At 39.2% G+C, this 5416-nt stretch overlaps 1 protein-coding gene across 2 annotated transcripts in view; it reads right to left on the bottom strand.

The window, feature by feature from the left end:
- The window catches only part of lingo1a (leucine rich repeat and Ig domain containing 1a), a 102512-nt gene that overhangs the window by 22273 nt on the left and 74823 nt on the right, over window positions 1–5416 (bottom strand). The window lies entirely within an intron of this gene.

Raw genomic sequence — 5416 nt, 5'->3', positions numbered from 1 at the left:
GGGGGGGAGAAGGGAGGGAGATGGGTCTATAAGAAAGTAGCAGTTCCTGTTTTGAGAGCCTGATGGCACTGTGGGCTTCAGATACTGCAGACAAACACACACACATTCACAACACACACACACACATCCACAACACAGGCACAGACAGGCCATGCATGTTTCATATCTGATCCCTTGTCTATCTCCTGTGATTTTAAACGGGGTGTCAGACACATTCAGTCAGAGATTGTAGGGGGCTTTAAAAGTAGGAAGAGTAAATATTTCATCTGAGCAAACTCTAATCTTGTCCAATCCACCGTTCTCATTTCACCGTCTTTGCTGTGATGCTACATGAAGAGAAAATCAGATTGATGTCCTGAAACATGATGATGAATGGAATTCAGCATCACTGGATCTCCTTAAATAGTCTGGGATCAATTTAGTCCATTTTAAAATGCATTGTAGTAGCTGAGTGTTAGGACTCATTTGTAATCACTGCCCATGGTGTACATTGATTAGCTAAGGTGTGTGAGACCACAGCAAATGGGATGGATTCCTTAACGCCAGCTGCTGCTCACCCATGAGAGGCCCCAGTTAGTTATTAGTCTGCTGCACGTTTGCTGGTGGTGATAGTTATTTCATTTGGGGAGCAAGAATTCGCTCACTTGTTACAATTTGAAGTGTTGAGGTTGTCCTGTTTGAATCTCATTCATTTATTGAGGCGTTTGATAGGATCAGAGGAGGACAACAAGAGACTGGTCCAATTAGAATTCATCTGTAGATCTTAAGCCGGCGACACCGCATCTTGTTCAAATGCCTCCACTTTAACATGAAAGAAAATCCTCTCAGGTATTTGGTCTAATTTCCAAAGAAAAAACACAAAACAACGTTCTATAATGTACTCAGGCAGTAAATTCTGCTTGAGTAAACTAGTCCGACTAGTCTGACCCTTACTTATAATCATAATAATGTTCCTGTTATTACTGACAGGTGTAATTTTGCATAACTGTAATCTCCACATCTATAATATGCATTACATTGTATTGTGTGATTTCTAGTAAAAGCTGTGTCCAGGCATTATACTTCTTCAGTTTCATTGTGAGACTTTGTGAGGACTTTTCACAATTAAACTCCGTCCTGTCCCCATAGGGTAAACCTTTTTGGTTCTTGGTTGAACTACTGCGAAGACCTATCCCTTTTACATCCGATGGATCTTTCTCTAATCTAACCATGGTTTTTGTTTAAAGGGTTGGCCTGGGGCCATGGGAACCACATGTGAAGCTTCTAGTGCTCTTCAGAGGCAAATGGTTTGGGGTATGCATGATCTCTAGGAATTAGTTACCTCTAATTACCATATGTAATGTAATGTATAAGCAATTTATTTATTATATATTTATTGGTAAGTAAAAAAGTGTTTGCCCTTTTAACATGAAGAGTTACAGAGTAACTCAAGTAAATCCAAATGACATTTCATGTCTCCTATAACCTACATCATCTAACACACTCATCGCGTGTATATTCCACTCGTTTTCACTCATAGCCCACAACAGAGGAAATGCCACTAAAGTAGTTGTCTGGTTAAAATGTGTCTCTGTCTTTCTTCCATCCTCAAGCTTTTCTGCACAGACACCCAGAGCAACTTAAGCCACTCAGGCATCACAGCTACATGTGAATGTCATCAGCATCAGTTCACGCATGGCCAGGGCCCCTTTGCTTTGAATACAGGGTATTTTCTCTGTGTTTTGGAGATGTTTCCCAGTGCCTGGCTGTGAAACCATTCCTTCAGGGGCGGGGGGGAGACTTGGGCTTCTTCTTTTCCAGATCAGTGAACTATACCCAACCAGATACAAACTCAGCTACTTTATTCTAAAATTCGCTGGACATTATATTTCCTTAAGGATATGACATTAAAGAATTCAGATCATATCTATTGCCTCCGCACAGCTCTCCACATGGAGCTAACAGTGTTTACCTGAGGGGTTGAGCGCTTTCGGTTCCTCGACGACTTCGTAAGTTGAAACGGTGTAGTCAGCGGTAACCGTTGATCACAGTGTAGAGGGTGGCAGTTAGCTAGCCAGTGGGGTACAACCGAGAGACTCATTTGCACTAAAAGGCATGCGTGGCCCGGAGAGAATGAGGTTAACAATTAGCTTCATGGGAAGGAGGAGAGAGGCTAAGTTTGTGGTCTTTATCCCCGCCTGCCTCATCTCCTTCCTCTACGCCCTGCTAAGAGCTGCAAACAACTACAGAGGTAACAATGGATACCTAGTGATGCCACAGGCTTTGAAAGCATCCCATCAATAATTCATTTGTTCTGCTGTGTTCCTCAACAATGGCACGCATGCCTGTCCTTAATCTTTTGCCATTCTAGGTGTGCGCTGTCTGTCATTCTTGACTCTAAAAAGTTAATGGTTTCGGTGATGAGATGATTAAATAACAATTTGCTTGTTATGATGGAATCATTTCCCCTGTTGTTCAGCAGGTAAGTGGTTGTGCATACTAACCCGCAAGGATGTCATTTTAGCAATTAAACTTTATTGATAAGCTCCACCTTTTAATGAGCATCAATCCTATTATCATATTACTACACTTCACAACATCATTTCTCTGCTTTACCAAATTAAATTCTGGTGTTTGGAATGAATGGTCTTTTGTCCCCTTGGTATCCTTTGGGGTAAAGCATGACAGCGATGACTTGCATTAGATTGTACAGATGTTAATGATGTTTTTGTTGATAAACTACAGAAATATAGTCCAGAAAAAGTACTGTATTCAAAGTACAGCATGCACTGGCTCTAACAGATGTCTTCACTGGACAACTTTTACAGCACAATAGTTTATGATGTATCTATATCATGAAGGATGGGAAATACACTCTGCAGGTGGGCTGGCATATTTCAACAGCAAAGATGGATGTGAAAGTGTCAACGGAGGGTTTCTATTTAAGCATTCCAACAGTTATTTTTGAATGAGAGTGAGTTTTTATATTTTTTATTTCCTTATTTTCTTGTTTTTTTGCAGGTGCCAAAGGTCTCTTATTAGAAAAGATTTTGACTTTCATATTGAGGATCAAACAAAACACTGTGTAGTTTTCCTCCCAGCACAAGATTCTGGACTGCTCTTTGTATGAGAGGACGTTAGCTAAACCCTCCTGCTGAGAGGAAAGAAACACAAAATCTGCCCTACGTAAAATGGATCTTTATTTTATGAAATGAATATATTTACATACTTGTAAAGCATATATATATGTTAGCTTTTTTGTCCTCTTCAGCAGCATGTAAACAGAAGTCTCTTCCTCTCTACTCTTAATTCTCTGTTGAATTCAAATCGAGTTAGTTTTATTCCTACAGCCCAATATCACCCTTTGTCCTGAAGGGGTGTGCAATGTGTGCATGTACAGATTCTATACTTTGCTGCTGCGTTACAGGACCATGGAGAGCATCAGCCGCTGGCCTGCTTTTTATTCTGTTCAGCACCACGGACAGAGCCAGGCTGAGGCAGACAGGTCCACAGCCACAGGAATGTCATGTTCTCTTTTCACAGCAGCGTAGAAAGGAAGCTCGGATACAGTAGACCCAAATAATTCGCCACCCTTTTCTTTATTCATTCCCTGTAAACAACGAGGACAGTCTCACTTCCTGCAGCAAAATCTCAGCAGGAAAACCCAGACGTTCTGCTCCTGGGTGTGAGAAGGTTAATATCAATATCGATGTGATGCTGTTTCAAGCAATGCAAGCTTCAGAACATATTTAACCCTGGGAGGTGGACGTCAAAGTCGCAATCAGGCAACTGGTTCTGGCAAAAACATATTGTAAATATACATTTCTGATTATGTTTAGGAAATCAACAGGCATTCAATATGTACACATGACTGCTGACAGCAGGTATGGACCCGTTACCGGTTTACTAAGTATCCAATGGTGGGAGAAGTATTAAGACACTTCAGTACAATTTTAGTTTAGGTACTTGGCCTTTACTTGAGCATTTCCATATTCTGCTACATTTTAGAGGTAAATATTGTACTTTTTACACTATTTATTTAATTTGTTAGTTACTTTGCGGATTCAGTTTAGTAATACAAAATATAATCAAGAAATAAAATATGACATAGTTATAGATTAAGCTACCCAGCAGAATATAAAGCACTTAAAATGAGCTCCGGCTGCAAGATGAAAGTGATGAACACATTGATGTATCAATAATTACAATCCAATAATATACATTTATACCTTACTCTTGAATGCAGGACTTCTACTTAAACAGAGTGACTGTGGTAATGTTATTTCTCAGTACAAGATCCGAATACTTCTTCCACAACTGATAAGTAAATACCACAATTTAAAAATACACTGTTAGAAAGTGAGTTTTAAAAATCTTCATCTGCACAGTAATCTGTAACTATAGTACAGGTACCTAAAACATGTAGTGACGTAGGAATTACAGTATTTCCCCATAAAATGCAGTGGAGTAAGAGTTCATATACAATTAAATAACATTAAAACACAAATAACGTACCTGAAACTGGTAATTGTACTTTACTTGATTAAATATACTTAGTTATTTTCCACTCCTGCATATTCAAGATGTTCAAGCTCTGACCTGTTTTTCATCTGTTGTTGAGTCAGATTAACAATTTAATCAATAGCATTCACCAGCAGTTTGTAAAGCATCCCATCGCCAGAGCACCACCGATCAATCTCTCTGTGCTCTACCCCTCGTGGCCTTTTTAGCAGGGGCCCGGTCTAAAAGCCTCTGATTTACCACCATCTTGCAACATGCCTATCCTTCTGACCTTTAAGTTGAATATGCTTTAGTGGCACCGGAGCTTATTACAATGCTGAACTACTCTTGCACTTCCTCGTGGTTTCCTGGCAAAACAGCAGCCAGACTCTCTCCACTTTCCCCTCTCACTGTGTGAACACATCAGGCACACTAACACATGAAGAGTTCCTGTATGAGACAAATCCACTTCACCTTATCAGTGTGCATAAAGACAGTAATACTTTGCAAAGTAGTGCTTTTTCACCAATACTGCTTTGTAATAGCTCGATTTTAGTCGCGGTTTAAAGTGGCGAAGCAATTGTCATATTGTGACATCACAACAATGTTGTGCAACTTCAGTCATCACATTTCAATTTTTGCCTCTTTCATTTTCATTATTTCGATATTTTAACTTGCAACATTAATCTTTAAAAAAAATTGTATTTCAATTTGAGGTTTCTGTAACAACTATGGGACAAATTTGGTATCAGTGCTGAAGAGCAGCTTGGCTTTTTACATTAGCAACATGAGGGGCAACATGCTTCTCCAACATATACCATAAATTTAACAAGATTAGATATTTTGTTTGATATAATTAAAAGTACAAAAATGCATGTGTATAGGGTATTGTGTTTATATATATATATATACAGTTTATTTTCAAATTATTATTTGT

This window comes from Anarrhichthys ocellatus, unplaced genomic scaffold (assembly GCF_004355925.1).
Source record: "Anarrhichthys ocellatus isolate YVR2014 unplaced genomic scaffold, GSC_Weel_1.0 scaffold2, whole genome shotgun sequence".
In the NCBI taxonomy this organism is placed as follows: Eukaryota; Metazoa; Chordata; class Actinopteri; order Perciformes; family Anarhichadidae; genus Anarrhichthys; species Anarrhichthys ocellatus.
This window is presented reverse-complemented; position numbering and strand designations above follow the sequence as displayed.